At 35.6% G+C, this 19,479-nt stretch overlaps 1 protein-coding gene across 2 annotated transcripts in view; it reads right to left on the reverse strand.

Annotated features, from left to right (window-relative positions):
- LOC114331443 (transcriptional regulator Myc) overlaps nucleotides 1-19,479 on the reverse strand; it is a 217,133-nt gene that overhangs the window by 89,551 nt on the left and 108,103 nt on the right. The window lies entirely within an intron of this gene.

Here is a 19,479-nt window from a genome sequence, read left to right on the forward strand (position 1 = left end):
GATAAATAGCTGATGGTCTGCAATAGCGACACAACTCATATTTTGTGATAAATGGATGTAAAGTTTTCATCGCTAAGGAAAATGCATAAAAAATGCATTAAACGAAGATTATCTTCTAAATTAATAATACCGTATCTACAGGATGTGTGTATAATTTTGATATTAATTTTTTAGATTCATATTTTAAATGACAATTTTGAAAAATATTTTGAGTTATGCCACTATTGTAGCACGACCTTTTTTTATTAAATAGACTAACTAGCTATTATAAAAACTGCAATCATGACCCAACTCAAAATGTGCCTCTCTTGATGACAAGAACGTACTTCAAGCTTGGCTTGAACTTCGAACTGCAGGTTGAGCTCGTGGCTCGTGTCGGCTAGGTTAGAATATTTCAAGCCGAGCTCGGCTGGAATTTATTCCATATTTTACGGACACACTGTATATTGAAAATACATATTTGTAGTCTGAATTACTTATCCTTTATTCTCAAACAAAAGTATCAGTCATAGCAGAAATAAATGAATTAGAAAAAAGTATTAAGTGTTAGCTAAAATATTGACAAGCTAGGGAAAGCTCGGCTCGCAAGAAAAAACGGCTTGAGCTCGAAGCTCGGCTCCTCGGGCCGAGCTGAGTTAAACTCGAGCTTGTGACCATCCCTAAAACTGAGTAGTAATGCAGACAATATTTGAGACAATCACATAATACAATAGCGACACTTCTGCCACTTTACGGCCTAATAATGAGCTATGAGTTGTACCGGTATTGATGCGAAAAGAATGTATATTTTAACATTTACAGCTATTCATTACCAAGTATTTTGAGTTGTGCCACTATTGCAGCCCATGAGCGATATATATATTTTATCATACAACAAACAATACTTTGTTGCACCTACGAAAACACACAAAAAAATTGAAAAAAATACAGTACTTGTGTAGGTTTGTAGGAATTATAGGATTTTTGAATTCTTAACCAGTTGAGATTTTTTAAGCAGTAGCTGAATATCATGACATCACAATTCGAAAACGACTTATGGGAAGGTGAATGAAAAACAAAAATACACAAAACACAAAAAGCGGTTACTGCTGCCATGATGAAGGAACAATAGGATTGGCCAAGAAACTCACCGGACTTTAATCTGATTGAAACTCAGTGGGTGTGTGATTACTAGCAGGTATTAAACGAAACAAGTAATAAAATCAAAACAAGTAATAAAATCAAAACAAGCAATAAACACTAATTACAACACCTTCTAATGCCCCTTCTGATAGCCAATAAATATGGTGAGAAAGTGGAATTTCTCCATAAGCGCAATACAATACACAAACTCAAATTAATCTGATTGCTAAATATTTCAAAAACGAAACAAAGGAGATATATAGGTAATAACAAAACTACAAGGTAAAAACTTACAATCAGGACGTCATTGACGAAGTCAACACTATTTCGCGTCTGTACACTCGAGGGGTCTGGATCCATCTCGTGCCTTATCTCAGGGGGAAAGAATTTCTGGCTTCAAGTGGTAATACCCCGAACGTCGGCCACCGCGATATGTGGTGTTTTCGATACAATCATAAAGGAACACGGGTATCGACATGGGTAAAAGGGATATGATTTCGAATTATTTAAACAACCAAATCAATTTTATGGGATTTCCAACAGTGGGTAAGTGCAAAAAACTTGACTTTAAAGTGGATGGCATAACAAAAACCAGATAAGAATTCGAGAAATTGTAATATTTCGCCTATTTCAAAGTATAGTTTCTCTATGCATTAATTCGCCAATACTATGCTGGTTCCTGTATCTGAATTTGTTTTTTGTTTATAGACACACATTACAATACATTCACTTGACGTTGTAGATGCGAAAAAACTTATTTACGAATCTCTCACATCCTGTATTCTCTTTCAAAAGGGAACATTCCCACTGTTAGTAGTTTCGTCACCCCTTTTCCCGGTGTCATTGTCGAGAATTTCGGTGGGACCGACGACGCAGATGAAAGACGTAATTCGAAACCAGCGAAATTTTGGTTCAAGATGCGTGTCCGCACCAACATTCCATTTGTGCGATCTCTTATTAATTTAAATTTCGCAAGAACTCGCGCTCTAGACTGATGTTACTGGATGCGATGTTGCCTGATTTGCGAGAAAATGAAAGGGTTTAATGAAATGCACGCCTTATTGACATTTATATTAATTTTGAAATTAGTCTTCTTCTTCTTAAAGTTCCGCTCCTATCGGAGATTGGAAATCATTCTGGCAATTGTAATTTTGTTGGTTACGCGCCGGAATAGTTCAATTGAGCTGCATCCAAACCATTCACGGAGATTGCGTAGCCACGAGATTTTACGTCTTCCTACGCTTCTTCTGCCTTCGATTTTGCCCTGCATTATATTCCTTAATAGTTCGTATTTTTCACCTCTCATGATGTGCCCCAAGTATTCCAACTTCCTGATTTTTATGGAATTTAAAACTTCGCATTGTTTTCCTAGTTGTTCGAGCACTTGTGCGTTTGTTTTACGATCTGTCCATTATATTTTCAGAATACGTCTATAACACCACATTTCGAATGCTTCCAGGTTTTTAATGTTGGATTGTTTTAGTGTCCATGCCTCAACCCCATACAAAATGGTGGAGAAAATATAACAACGAAGCATTCTTATCCGGATATTGATATTGCGATTACAGAAAAGTTTCCTCATTCTGTTAAAAATGGATCGTGCAATTTCAATGCGGTATCTTATTTCTTTTGTCTGATCAGTATCTTCTGTGATCCATGCTCCAAGGTATTTATTTGTACGAAGATATTTGCTCAATTTCTGTATTATCCAGTACTAGTCTAACTCTGATGTTTTGTGCTTTTGTAAATACCATGAACTTGGTTTTCTTCAAATTTATTTAGTCCATAATCGTTGCAATATATATTTAGTTGTTGAGCAAGGTGTTGCAATTCTTCCAGTGTTCCCGCTAGAAGTACGGTATCGTCAGCATATCTTATTTAAGTTGCCCACCGTTTATTATTAGCCACTCATTGACTTCGGCCAACGCTAATTCTGAGATGGCTTCACTATATAAATTAAATAACAATGGCGATAAAATACACCCTTGGCGCACCCCACGGCGAATCTGGATATCCTCAGTCAGTTCATTTTCAACTTTCACTTTTGCTGTTTGATTCCAATAGAGGTTACATATAATTCTAATGTCTACTGTCTATGTTTTTATTTAACAAAATTTCTTTGAGACGATTATGCTGCACTTTGTCAAATGCCTTCTCAAAATCAATGAAACAGGCATATACTTCCTGATTCATATCTAGACATCTCTGCGAAAGAACACTTACTGCAAACAGTGTGTCCCGTGTTCCCAGGCCTTTCCTAAATCCCATTTGTGTATCACTTATGCCTTCGTCTAATTTCTTACGTATTCTATTGTGAATCACTTTTAAAAACAATTTCAAGACATGACTCATTAAGGCTATGGTGCGATGTTCATTGCACTCCTTTGCATTGGCTTTTTTGGGTAGCAGTATAAATGTCGATTGGAAATATAGTCGAAATTAGTCTGTAATGATACAAATATCGCTGCAAGTAATACAATATAAGAGCCTGGATACTAGGCCCGGGTAATAACGCAAAAATATACCCTGTTCGTGACACTTCAACAGCCAGGGTAATGAAGCGTTTTTTCACCTATACCTATAAAAACAAATCGTAACTATTTCCTGCGTAGGATCTGGCAGGTAGGTTTATAAACAATTTTTTTATTGTTAATACAATTGTGAAAAAAGGTCGAAATTGCAAAAAAAAAATAATTTCGCAATAACTATTGTAAAAATTAGTGTACAGCTTTGAAAGTTTTTTCAAAAGAGGGTTCTTTGGTGCTTAATACGTGATCAAAATTTCAAAGAGATTCATTCACTTGTTTAAATTTTATTCAAATTGTTTATCCTAGGGAGCTTTTTTTGCAATAACATAAGTTAGAAAGAGATCATTTTAGAACCATTCTACAGGTATCAAATGAAAGAGCATGAGCTAAACTTTCAAATTGGTTCAAAAAGATTGAATAAAAAATACATTTATTAGTGATAAATAATTATGCAAAAGTATCGTAAATTTTCCTTTATAAACTTTTTTAATAACTTCTATTAAAAAAAATCTATTTTTTACTGTTTTTTAGGTGCAAAACTACCAAGTAATATTATGTATGTAATAATTGATAAAAAATTGTAATAAATATAATTTATTATATAAAAAAATAAAAAGTTTATACGAAAAAATTGACGATAGGTTTGTTCGTAGAACGATCAGCAATCGTTACCAACCGTCAGACGCAAGCGCGTTCGTAGTCTACGAACTCTAACTGTTAACTGCGCATGCGTCTGATGGTTGGCAACGGTTGCTGATCGATTGGATCGTACTACAACAAACCTGATAGTTTTGCATAATTATTTATTACTAATAAATACATCTTTTATTCACATTTTTTCCCCAATTTGAAAATTTAGCTCATGCTCTTTCATTGAATGACACCTGTAGAATGGTTCTAACATCATTTTTTTCTGACTTATGTTATTGCAAAAACAAGCTCTCTGGGATAAACAATTTGAATAAAATTTAAACAATTGAATAAATCACTTGAAATTTTTGTCACATATTAAGCACCAAACAACCCTCATTTCACAAAAATTTCAAACCTGTACACTAATTTTTTACAATAGTTATTGCAAAATTAATTTTTTTTTGCAATTTCGACCTTTTTTTCGCGATTATATTAACAATAAGTATTAAGTGAGTGTATAAAACTTTTTGTAATACGCTATTTTTCCATGCTCTCGAAGATATTTGTACTAAAAAAACCATAAGTTTCACTGTTTTCCTTTCATTTGAAAAAAAAGGCCGTTTTTTGACACTAAATTGTTTATAAATAAAAATGGCCGCCAGATCCTACGCAGGAAATACATATAGTTACAATTTGTTCTTATATGTATTACCTGTCGAAAAAACGCTTCAGTACCCTGGCTGTTATAGTGTCACGAACAGGGTATATTTTTGCCTTATTACCCTGGCCTATACGCATTTTCGTGAAGTTTACGTTGAATGTGGATTTAATTCGTAAATAACATTCACACGTGTTTTAGTATATTGTGTTAATACTACCAATACCTACCAATGATAAACTGTTTAGCATATACTTCGGAAATGAACATGTTTTTAGTGCACGAAGTTTCTTTATTTGCTTTACAAATCGAACGAAAACAATACCAATCCCCATAAAAATTCAACACTTCATGAGGTTACGTAAATGATTGTGTGAACCTGCTACTTATTGTCTAATGCATTTTTAATTTTTATTAATAACGCATAATTCACTGCGTTTATCTAAGTTAGACTTCTATCAACCTAGAGAACAAGCTGGATTTAGATCTGGATATAGCACTAACGACCACTTACTGGTAATAAAAAATCTAATAGAGAAGTCTGCGGAATACAACAAACCATTGGCACTGATATTCGTGGACTACAAGAAAGCATTTGATACCATAAGCCAGCAGGAAATGTTAAAAGCATTGACAGAATGCCGAATAGACCATCGCTACATTAACATGATCAAATATATCTACCAAACGGCAACGGCTAGCGTAAGACTGTCTGAACAACAAACAAATACATTCTGTATACAGCGAGGAGTACGGCAGGGAGACACCATCTCACCAAAGCTGTTCACAACCCTTTTAGAACACACATTTAAGAAGGCAGATCTAAACGAATATGGTATCAATATAAATGGAGAGAAGCTCAGTCATTTGAGATTCGCAGATGACATTGTCCTTATAGCCGATCGTATGGATGATGCAATAATAATGTTGAACAAATTATATTACGCTTCCTTAGAGGTCGGACTAAAGATTAATATCAACAAGACGCAAATAATGACTAATCTGGTGCTAAATCGTAATATTGTTGTTGATGGAATGGATATTGAGCAGACTGCATCTTATAAGTACTTAGGACATGAAATTCGGTTGGGACGAGATAACCAGACGTGCGAACTCCCACGTCGCATAGGATTAGCCTGGGCAGCGTTTGGTAAACTTAACTATGTATTTAAATCGGACTTGCCCATATGCCTCAAAAGGAAAATCTTTGACCAATGTGTGTTGCCTGTACTCACTTATGGAGCCGAAACATTAACACTAACAAAAAAGGTAGTGAACAAGATTCGCGTAACTCAGAGGGCTATGGAGCGCCAGATGTTGGGTGTCTCCCTGAGAGACCGAATCCCAAACGAAGAAATACGCCGTAGAACAAAAACAACAGACGCTGTCGAAAAAATCGCGTCGCTTATAGCTTGTTTACATGGGCGGTTTGCCAACGTTTGACGCCGCGGTTTACCTGAAAAACCCAACCGCCGCGGTTCGTACACATGAGAGCGATTGACTGGCGGTCTCATTCCTCCCCTAGTAAACTTACAACCGCCGCGATTTGACGACGGAAAGGTTGCATGTGTACGATGTTGAGCGGTTGCATTTGTTTCTATGTTAAACTTGAACCGCGGCGGTTGGGTTTTTCAGGTAAACTGCGGCGTCAAACGTTGGCAAACCGCCCATGTAAACAAAGCGTTAAGTGGAATTGGGCAGGACACGTCGCCAGATTGCCAGACAACCGATGGACAAAACGTATTGTCGAGTGGAGGCCGCGAGAAGAAGCACTACGGAGCAGAGGACGCCCACTAACCAGATGGGCCGATGATTTGAAACATGTTGTCGGTAACTGGATGCAAGCCGCACAAAATAGAGATGAATGGAAAGAGCTGAGGGAGACCTATGTCCAGCAGTGGACGCGTACGGGTTGATGATGATGATGATGATGATCTGTTTTTTTGCGTCTTTTATTGATTTTTTGAATCCAAAGTCCGTTCGATGTCTACGCAGAATATTATGCAAGTTATTTCTCGTGAAATAAGAACTTTTATAGTTTAAATGTTGAATGGGTTACAAATGTGAGTTCATGGTAAACGAATAAAAGAGAGATACGTACTCACAATCATTTATTGTAATATTCCGACGACCGATTTCGCTGTCTAAAATTTGCACAGCATCTTCAGGTCCCGGTTACAGTAAAACTAAGGCTACGGCTCCACGGGCTGGAAATTGACGCTAGCAGTAGCTGCAAAACGAACTTAAGGTTCCGCAGAACGGAATAGGAATAGCCGAACTGTACCGACTACAGGACTTGTGCGTAATCGGTTCAGTTCGGCTATTCCTATTCCGTTCCGTGGAACCTTAAGTTCGTTTTGCGGCTACTGCTAGCGTCAATTTCCAGCCCGTGGAGCCGTAGCCTAAATGATGCCGATAAACGTTTGCTAATCAATGCAGCTTATTCCATCCTTCCTATCAGTTGCCTATTAGTAAAAATTGACTATGCAGACTTTGCAAATCATTCCTTATATCGGCATCATTTAGTTTTACCGTAACCAGGACCTGAAGATGCTGTGGAAATTTTAGACAGCGAAACTATTCGTCAGAGTATTACAATAAGTGAATGTGAGTACTTACGTCTTTCTCTTTTATTCATTTTATAGTTTAGTTAATGTTCGAAAAAATAAAATGTACGACCACTTCTCTAAACAATAAATTTTAATTAGATGGGGATATAGATATTCAGTTCAAGTGACAAGGAAAATGAAATACAACGATAAGCTACAAACGTTAACCCTGGATTGCTACACTTATTTTCTAAACTCAATCTGCTACACAGGGGTACAGTGGTACCCCAAATAAAATCGACCTAAAAATATTTATATAAATATGTATATTTAAGAACGTATGACAAAAACAATCGAAAACATTACATGTCGAGTATTTTGTATACAAAAATATTTTATTATATTATTATCCACAAATTAGGCATATTTTTTTTGATGCTGCAAACAAATGAATTTTTTGCATAGGGCACAGCTAACTCTGGATTTCCGATCTTCGCTTCTGGGACAAAATGTGCATCTGCCTGTGGTAGCAACCGGTCTTGTTGGTACTTCTACTGGATTAGGTATTTTTAGTACATTGCAAGTAGTTTCGCGAAGTTTACGCCTCAAAATCGAACATTCCAAACGACTTTCCATTTGAGGTTTCACTAAATCAAGTGCCAGTTTTTTTACGTAAGCTCTTCGCTCTTCTGTTGACAAGAATTTAATTTTGTGGCGCATTAGAACCACGTAAAAGGATCATCGAGTTATATCCCACAATGTTGAGCAGATTGTAAAAAAGGCATAATGGCCAACGCATCTTTCTATTAGTCTTTCTATAAACATACGCTGGGGTACAAATTTACCCCCTTGGTTATCCGAAGATTAACATAATGTACGAGATTATAATGATTATAAAAAAATATATTATTCTGCTACACTGGGGTACACGTATACCCCGGACCTCAAATATCTCAAGAACTAAAAATCCACAGTGCGTTATCAATATCACATCTAAACTGCCGTCACGAAAAGATGAAACTACCGAGGTTCTCATGACCGCAGCCCCCACTCCTGCAGATTGGTGTAACTTTTAAACACGTTTGGGGTACAAGTGTACCCCAGGTAGCATTCCAGGGTTAATAACTTAGCGGTTGCCTAAACTACTGAACATGGAGACAAACATCTTGGTATAGACATGAAAACTAAAAACAACAATACGCTCCACTGTAACCTAAACTACAGAAACAAGGCCTGACAAGTAGAACCAAACAGCAAAGTTCAAAATGGAAACGGCTAAGTTCCAAATGCTTAGAATTATGATTATTAATTATATTAACCGCCAAAACTCTATGAGATACGAAAAAAAAGTGAAAAATACTCGAAAGCAGTGCAAAACAGATCCAATAACTCACGTACAAAGATGCTGATGTACTGCCAACGTACTTACGGAAAATACCTAATATTGAACAGGCGCTTCTTTCCCATTCAATATTTACTTGGTAAATGTTAACAACATGCCAATGTATTTGAAAAAGAAGACGTTCGACCAATGTGTGCTCTCGGTGATGACTTAGGGCGCCGAAACACTTTCCTTAACCCAGGCCACAGCAATCAAACTCAAGAGTGACCCAAGGAAAAATGGAACTGTTGTTGCTTGGACTGACTGGAGATTTGCTCTAGCTGAATTTGGACTAAAGATTTTTTGATGGAGTAGTGCAAAAAATAGTCGAAAAATAAAGACAATAATTATAAAAAAAATTGAAAAATATGTAAAAAAGACTTGATATGGTCTCATCATGGGAGTTCTTTAATTTTGATTTACAATAATTTTTTGAAAACAATTTCCGCATTGGAAATCGAAACATCAAAAAAATTTAAAATCCAATTTTAATTACAATAAATTGTGGTTTCATACCATGTAAATAGATTATTTAAACATTATTCACCACTCAATACCCCTATTTAACTGTGAATTATATGATGGGCCAAATTGGTGAATTTATTTTCAGGACTCCCTATTTAAGTTATCAAAGAAAAAGAGGAATCGAATGCTTTTCCTCGCATCGTTAATTCTCGCGTGACACAAGTGGCCCCTTCTGATCTGGCCGGCGCCTTGAAGAAGACCCTTTATTAGCCGAAACGCCGTCGTTATCGTATGGCCATCAAGTTCGATGGGTCATCTTACTTGTGAATGATTTTCCGCATCGCCGTCCCCGACGTGCACCTCCCGGCTCCTCTTCTGCCGTCCAAAAACCGGCCAGTGACCTGGATTACGTCAAGGTCAGCGTTCGCATGACACACCGTGACGTTGCCGGCAGCGCGGTCGATTTTGCCGTGTTGCCGATGCCAAAACGCCGGCCGGCGGCACGTGAACTCGCTGGGTGGAGCAATTTACAGATCTATCAAGAATTTATTTATATATTTACAACAATAGGCATCAATGTTTGTCATAATATGCGGATGACATCCTTTTTATCATCACGAATAAAGCAGAAACCAAAAAGATTTTAAAAAACTTGAAAAAAAAAGGAAAGCTTTCGTTGTAAACGTACAAAATGTCAATTCAATACAGCTTTTTATTGCGGATCATTCAACTTCATTAAAAACTTGTTCTGAGGCCGCGATTTCTGTTCACCAAAAAATGTCAACTTTAAACAAATCAAACAAGGTGCCAGGCGAAATTTTTGGGCAGAAATTGTTTACAATTGTTTTTAAACAAATTCATCAAAAGTAAACAAGTTACGCTCAAAATAAAGTTAGTCCCTTTTTTTTTTGGTAAAAAAATCGGGAAAATCACTAATTAGTATCTAAAATGAACTTAATCGTTACGACTTCACAAGTTTCTTGACTCGTGTATGTATTGTTTATAGGATCTGTAAGTTTCATCGGTTCAAAGTCCTTATTTTTGAAAGGGTTGTAGTTAAAAGGGGTTGAACGAGTCACTGATCACGAATGTATGCAAATATAGAAACACCAAATCTTAATCAATTTTTGTCTGAACAGAAAAACAACAAAATACATGATATTCAGAAAAGCAATGCTGACTTTTTTTGTTTTTTGAGATTTTTGGTATCTCTAACATTTTTAGTTATTTTGAAAAAAGCATATTTTTCAAAATTAAAATTTTTGAAAATTTTAATTTAAAACCAAATTTTTTAAAAAATAAGCACTTTGAATCGATGAAACTTACAGATCATATAAACACAACAAAGTAAAATAATTTGTGGAGCGGTAACGATTAATTTCATTTAAGTTGCTAATTAGGGGGTGGTCTTCCCGATTATTTTTTTGCCAAAACAAAAGTGACCAACTTTATTTTAAGCGTAACTTGCTTAAATTTAATTTAACTTTTTATAAAAATAAAAATAAAGCTTTTTTGAAACACTTAAAAAAGTTATAATGGGTTTTCTCCAAAAATTGCTTAATTTTTTGGATATTTCACTTCGAAATATTCTATTTGAAATTTGGTGAATATGAATCTATATTTCATTGGCTATAACTCTGGTTCTACGAGGTCCAGAGACCTAACGCGTACACCATGTTTTTTACTTTATTACATGCTATATTTTTGCTAAAAACGTTTTTTTCGATAACATACTTACTTTTTGAGTTATTTGCGAAACACCGTCTAAAAATGTAGTTATTTTGTTGAAAAATGAACATATTCACTCGCAAATAACTCGAAAAGTGTCGACTTGGCGAAAAAGCTCTATAGAACAAAAGTTACTTAAAATTAGTCAGTTTATCCATTTCCGGACTTATTTTGGACATATATTTTTCACCCCCAAGAGGGGGTGAAAGTCACCCCCAGGGGAAAAGCACACATCGGCACAATATCAGTTTTTTTCTTTGACATGTAAGCTATGCGTATGCCAAAAATTTCATGCCAATCCAAGCGGTTCTTTAAAATTTAGAGCAAAAACCGTGAAAGAATGGACTATGGGTGCTTATTTCACTTTACACCGTTGTTTTTCAATTGTAAACTATGCATTGCCGGCACTATATGATTGACGTATTTAATTTGCAATAATTAATTGAATAAATAAATAAATTATTAAAAAATCGATGTTATAATAAATTATATAATTTTAATAAATGTCAAGTATTTGTTGGGAATTTTTCGCATAAGTACGTATAATAATATGTATAATAAGTGCTACAGGGACGCACCATATAGTGCGGCGCCCCACGGCGCGACGACTTAAAAGTCGAGTGAACGCTCATAATTAACAATTATTATTGAAAAACAACGGTCTAAATTGAAATAAGCCCCGATTACTCTTTAGAATCTTGAAATTGAATGATTAAACTTTAATTTAGGCACTTGTCAACCTCAAAAATAATAATTTATATGTGCCTTTTCACATTTTCAAGACTTTTCGCATATAACTCAAAAGCTATCAACTTCTAAGAAAGATGTCAAGAGACCTTTATTTAAAATGACCCAAAAAACCTAAAAAATATATATTCCATAGCAAAAAAGGCGATTTTTTGAATTTGTTTAAAAAACTGTTTAAACATTAATCCACGATTAATCCACAAACAAACCGAATCAGAATTTTTTTATCCAAAAGCGGCCTCACAACATAATATACTAAATTGAAATGTGTTAGATCGACCACATAAACTTTTTATTTTTTGTCACTGTTTTTATACCAACAATTAATTATATTCACGAACGTCCAAAACTCACACCCATTTCCCCCTTAACCTTCATGTAATCGTCGTGGGAATTCAGAATTCACTCGTATGTAAAAAAAGTACCAAGGTCGTCCGTTAACCCCTACGCACCCTTGAACGACGACACCCCAACGTCGTTAGTAGAAAGTGAAACGACTATTTTTACCGACGAAAACAGAAAACATCAATTAGCTCATAAATAATGCAGAAACACTTGATCTAACAGTAGGACAGCGACAGGGCACACGTAGTTCATTCATCAATTTACGATGAGTATGAAGAGGGGGTGTTGAACCCGCAGGACAAAACATTAAATTTCTTTTAAATTCTCGGGGATGAATTATAAAAAAAGATAGAATCAATTAAATGCAGGCAAATTATATAAGACATAAAAAATTATGACATTAGTTTGAAAGAGTGGAAAAAAATGTTCTATAATGGTTTTTGTATATTAAACAATAATTTATTTCGTCATGATTACAATTTAACGCATTTTTTAATTAACTGAAATCAATTAATTCAAATTCAACTAATTGAAAAATGCATGGAGTACTACAACATACCACTGCTTCTTGCATTTGTAGATTACGAGAAGGCTTTTGATTCTGTAGAGTTTGAAACAGTACCCGAGTAGACTACAGGTACTACAGGTCACTAATGAAAAACGTCTATGAGAACGCTAAATCATGTATACGACTACACGAAGACACAGAAAAATTCAGCTTTGGTCGAGGTAAGACAAGAAGACAATATTTCACCTAAATTGTTTTGAGCTGTCATGACTCTAGTCAATATTTAAGAACACTCAATGGCAAGATATGAGCACCAATATAGATGGAGAGAGATTAAATAATCATCTGAGGTTTGTTGATGATGTTGTATTAATCGCAGATATAACTTACAGGAAACTGAGAGAGCAGGATTAAAACTAAACTTATGACAAATCTCGTAATGAGTGGAAATGTAACTATGTATTGACATTAACACCATACAACAAACACTGGGACACGAGATCAAAATAAGCAGAGACAATCAAACACATGACATACAGAGGTGAATAGGCCTTACGTGGGCAGCATTTGGCAAACTAAGCCATATTCTAAAAAGTTCAATTACCATTGTGTTTTGCCTGTACAAACTTATGGAGCAGAGACTTTCGACACTGACGTAAAAATCCGCAAATAACCGAGTTAATACACAACGAGCCATGGAACGTGCAATGCTGAACGTGAGCCTTCGAGACCACATAACCAACCAACAAATCCGGCAAAGATCAGGTGTTCAAGACGTCATCGAAAGAGCTACAACGCTTAAGTGGAACTGGGCAGGGCACTTAGCTAGAACACAAGATGGACGGTGGACACGATGAATCATGGAATGGAGGTCCAGAAATAATAAAAGAAGTCGAGGACCACCACCGACTAGATGGTTATTATTACCACTGTTATAGCTAAAATTCGGAATTCCTTATTATTCCAAATTACCTATACAATATGAAAAATTTAAATTTGTCTTTCTTCGTGTTTTTGCGTATTCAGACTCAAGTGCTGTTTCCCCTTTCATATTTCAATTCAGATTCAATATTTTGTCGAGTGCTGTTTCCCCATTTAAAAAACAATGGATACAAAACTAAAAATAACATTAAGAAATCCTTTATGCCATATAAAAATGCGTAAATTTATCGTCGTACTCGGTTTATATTTATATTCTACATACGCACATAATAATTGGCGGTTCATTCATCAATTTATCATAATATAATATATTCCAGCTGGTGACGTCCCACCAGATAAAAAATGTCGCCTTGTTACTACAGTCCTTGGGCGGAATTTAAATTGACAATCAAAAATTTTGCTTGTCCGTGAATATTAAATACTTATTTCAAATAGGAAACCGTTCTACATGCTATTAAAACAATATAGCAGGGTTTAAGAAGAAACTGTGATGACCTAGTTTTGTCTCATTGATTGTGGTCTTTAATCTATATACATTAGGTCAAACAGGCCCTAAAGGCCCATGGCTTCAATGGTTTTTTCCATTTCTTCTTATCTTGTGTTAGGTTTTTCCAGTTTTGTACTCCTAACAATCCCAAGTCTTCTTTTACCGATTCCATCCATTTTCTTCGTGGTTGTCCTGTTTTCCTTGTTGTGCTAGCTTCAGTATTTATTAATTCTTTGAGGACTGTTCCTTCCTGCATTATAACTACGTGTCCCAGCAATCTTAGCCTTTGAGCTTTCGCGATGTTTGAAATTTTTTGTTGTCCATACATTTGAATTATTTCATTATGTGTTCTTCTCCAGATATGCCCATTTTTTATACCTCCGTATATTCTTCTGACTATGTTCCGCTCCCATCTATCCAGTTTCTGTTCTATGGTTTTGCTATAAGATTCAGGTCTCGCTAGCATAAAGCACTATTGGTCGGATAACCGTAGTACCTATATATTCTTCTTTTTGCTCCTCTGGATATTTTCTTTGATCTCAGCATCTTATTTAGACTTTCAGCTCTTTTACTACCTTCTTTTTTCGACTGTTTCGAGTCTCTTCATTTCTATTTGTTAACGTTACTTCCAAATAATCGAACTGTCCAAGTATCTCACAGGTATATTCCTTGTCTTAGGTAACTTTCCAAAACTGTCGTAACTGTTGATTATTCCCCCCCAAATTCATATTCTTTGTCTTCTCCTCATTTACTTCCAGCCCAAACTCACTGGCTTTTCTCTGGAATCTTTTTAAAAATTTCTCTTAATTCTGTTGGTCTTCTTGTGATTAGGGCAAGGTCGTCCGCGTATGCTATGCATTGATGTCTGTGGTCATAGATTGAGCCTTTAGTGTGAATATTGCTTTCCCTTAAAATTCTTTCCAATATTAAGTTAAAAAATACGGTGGACAGGGGATCACCATGTCGTAGGCCTCTAGTGATGTCTTTGATCTAGGGACATGATGCTCTACCAAATGGTGGTACTATTACTTCTTTTCATCGGAAATATAATGTAACAAAAAATAAGAGTAGCTGGTACACATAGATGGAATTTTCATTGCTTAACCAATGCTGCTGATTTTTGGGTAGTGTTTCAGAAAAATTACTTTGTTAAATTTGTTATTATTTCAAGTCCTTAATATTTGTATTTCTAGAGACCTGTGTCTCTTCTGTTATAAAACGGTGTGCTTGTGACACCGTGTAAGCCGTGAATGTACATTCTGTCATACAAGTCGACAACTGAACGACGTATTAATAAATATTCATGAGTCAGAATGAGGAAATACCAGATTCTTTTCTCACCGTAGTAATTGCTATGCCAAAGACCGATTTTCATTTCGTTTTCAAAACGTAGTACAGGATGTCCGGATAAACAAAGAAGAAATTTTTCGTGCCTTATTGTTTGTGTGTTATAGACGAAACTAGTCTTGACCCCTTAAAAAGCCGGTTTTTGATGATCGATGTACGAAAAAAATGCATAAAATTTAAATCGGGAGATTTAATTATACAATAGACAAACATCCCGATTTTTTCTATAAGAATTTTGGAACATAAAATTATTATTCATGAAGTGACGTTCTGCCAATTAATATGTTAATTCAAAAAGGTTAGCAAAATCATAAGAAGTAGATTTAGAGGTTGTCAGCAAATGTAAAGAACGGGTGCCTTCTTCCATTTTGCATAAATAGTGTAAAGACCGGACGCTACATGCGCATTTATAAGCATTTTCTTCACTCGGCCGCAATCTTATAGATTCTGAGTTAATTAAACAAATTACTAAACCGTCGTAATGAGTAGGTTGATGGTATATGATTATAACACTATTATCCAGCACACGAAGGGGGGGAAGTACCTCTCCGACTGTTCGCTAAACACACGATGCATGTCATTTTTGCAGGCGCCTGCTGAATTCACCTGTTTATTCGCCAGAACGAATGGTAACCAGCGAGATCATTATTATACACGTGCCTGCTGGTTTAATACCACCGTAATGATGTTTAATATGCATAATTTTTGTATATCCTCTTAACTAGTACCCTCCAAAATCATGTACAGAGAGGTAACATAAAGAGTCGGTAGGCGGACTCAGACCGATACGTACATAATGTGACCTCTTTTCGAGTAGGGGCTAATATTATGTCCCAGAAAGTTATCCGCTTTCATCGGCTGGAAGTCGTTTATTTTGTACAATTTTTGTAACGATTAGGTTAAATCCAACCACTCTTTGGTTTTGGGGCTACTTACTGAAGATGGACTGATAAGTCCGAAAACGTTTGTTCTGAACACTTACGTCATCCTTTTCATCATTATCATCATCAATGGCGCTACAACTCTTCGTGAGTCTTTGCCGCGTTTACTATTGCCTTCCATGTTTGTCGGTCCTGTGCCACTAATTCCCATTTTCGCACTCCCATTTTTTCTAGATCTTCTTTGACTGCATCTTTCCACCTTTTTCTAGGCCGCCCTACAGACCTTCTTCCATCTGGCCTTTCCCAGAACACATTGTTTATAAGGCGATTGTCGTTACTGCTTATCACATGCCCTGCCCATCTGAGTCTATTTACCTTTACATATCTGACTAGATTTCCTTTTCCGAATAGAGACTCCAGCTCGTTTGTCACGCTGTCTCTGCAAGGGCCATATATCATTCGAAGGATTTTACGTTCCCACACCAGCAATTTATTTACTTCTCTTTTTGTTCGCATCCATGTTTCGCTTCCATACGCGACTGCTGGTCGTATTATGGTCTTATATACCTGGATTTTTGCATCTCGTGAAAGAAGTTTTGACTTCATTAGATGTTACATTGCAAAGAAAGATCTGTTTCCTGCCATTATTCTCGTTTCAACTTCTTACTCTAATTTGTTGTCATTTGTGATTGTTGTTTCTAGATATTTAAATTATTTAACCACTTCGAAGTTGTGATCGTTTATAGTAATGTTTTGCCCTATTCGCCGTCTTTCTTGTTTTGAGACGACCATGTATTTTGTTTTGTCTTTATTTATTTTTAGACCGATGTTTAATGCAGCTTCTTCAAAGCTCGAGAAAATATCCTTAATTTCTAATGTTGATTGTGCTACTGCGTCTACGTCATCGGCAAAGGTGAGTATGATTTTTGCTCCTCCAGCAGTTATGTCTGGTTTGGTTTAGTTGAATCATAAGCCTGTTTGAAGTCTATAAAGATCTGATGCACGTCCCGATTATACTCACAATACTTTTCAAGCATTTGTCTTATTGTAAATATTTGATCAATAGTCGATCTGCCAGGCCTGAAACCACACTGGTAGTCACCAACTATTTCTTCGGCTTATGGTACTAATCTTTTTTAATAATATCGAAGCCAATATTTTATACGTAGTGTTGATTAGTGAGATTCCTCTGTAATTCATGCATGATTCCTTTTTTTCTTTCTTGTGTATGGGTACAATAATACTACCACACCATTCTTTCGGCATTATTTCTTATTGTCAAGCCTTTTCTATTAATTGATGGATTTTACTTATGAGTTCATGACCGCCTGTCAGCCCTTTAGATTTTTAAATTTTAATTTCTAATTAAAATAAAACCAATTACATACAACAGTAATATGTATTTCGATGTTAAAGCATCATAAACTTTTCTTACTACTTTTCATGAAAATAGTGATAGAGCTAAGAATTTGAGAACAAACATGACGTTTCGGTACAAGATTTTAGCAAGATTTTGCTATTGGTGCTACAACCTCTGATCTAGAATCAGCTTCCATTCCTTCTTATTCTTCGCCTTGGTTTTCCAATTTTGTACTTTAAACACTCGTAAAGTCGTCTAGGTACCACCTGATTCTTAAATCGTACTCTGGGCCTTCCTCTTTTTCTCACTCCATCCGGTCTTTGGTTATAAAAATGTGTTTTGACGGCTCCACAGGCTTTTGATCCTGAGGATTTTACGTTCAAAACAGCCTAAACTAAACGTTCTTCCTCGCTTTTTGTCATGGTCTCATCTCACTTCAATCCTGACCCACGGGAGGGAGTGGATTGTCAGTCTCCAAAGATCTCTGTCTCTGGTCATTTCACTCGTGCATAGGTCTTTTGCATATTCCTGTAATTTGATCGATCCATCTTGTTGGGGATCTTCCTCGTGATCTTCGGCCTTCCACCTTTCCTTGTATAATGAGTCTTTCCATGTTTTCTGTGTTTGCTCTCATAACATGTCCAAAGTATTTTAATTGTTGGAGATGGATTTTACTGGAGAGTCGTTGGCTAACTTTTAGCTCTCTTAAAATTGAATTATTTGTCCTATGGTCAGTCCATCGTCTCATAGTATGCTCTATTTGTTAATATACGTCAAGATTTTGCTATAAGCAAACAAAAATAATGTAAAAATCACTGGGTCAGTTAGAAATACAGAGATACAAAACGTCAATTAATAGTAATTTTATGCAAGTGCCTTTTGGGTATTCGTGTGATGAAATTTAGTTTGTAGAAAATATTGAAAAAAAAACCCGAACTGATTTGTTTAAACGAAGACAGCACTACATACACAAACATAAAACTAAAAAGATAATGCAGTATATTATCAGTTTTGTAAAAGTTTCTTTAAGTACTTTTCAAATCAATGTTTTAGTCTCTCTGCAGAGCTACCCCCTTCTTTTCTAACTTTTCGAAGTCGGCTTTTAATTATGCAGCACCCTAAATTTCTTGAAAATTTAATGAAGAATAATGAATTCTGGGAAATATACGGAAAGAAAAGTCTTGTTTTTTAAACGTTATAAAACTATACACTTACCTTATCTATAATGTATTGTTTATATGTCTGGGGGCTTACCTGAAAAAGAAGAAAATCAATAAATACTAGAATAAAATATGACATACAAGAAAGTCTAAATATTGCCAGCGCATGAGAAAATAATAATATCGACTGTGGCAAATGCGTAAAGTACTAAGATTGAAAACTGCTAAATAGAAAGATGTCAAAAGATTTCATTGAGATACGATTATTTTCTTCTTGTCCATTCTAATTTCCTTTGTATATTAATCAAATAGATCTGTATAAATGAGCGGATTTCTAATTCCATTATCAAATACCACGATAAACATCATCTGACATAAACTTTTGTTTATTTTGACGAAAAAAATTACGTAAGCGAATAGCACTGTTCGTTGACCGTATCGGTAGAAAGACCCGACATTTTGGTTCGAGTATAATTAATACGATTCTAAAGGATCCTCTTTGGCACCTCTTCCAGCTTGAAAATAATTATTGGACCGTCGAAAATTGGCTGTATAAACTTTTCCAGTTGTAAATCAGAAAAGTTATTATGAAATTAATGGAATTAAGTTTGTTGGCTCGGCTGTGATTGGGGTCAAGC

This window comes from Diabrotica virgifera, chromosome 1, assembly GCF_917563875.1.
Source record: "Diabrotica virgifera virgifera chromosome 1, PGI_DIABVI_V3a".
NCBI classification, from domain to species: domain Eukaryota; kingdom Metazoa; phylum Arthropoda; class Insecta; order Coleoptera; family Chrysomelidae; genus Diabrotica; species Diabrotica virgifera.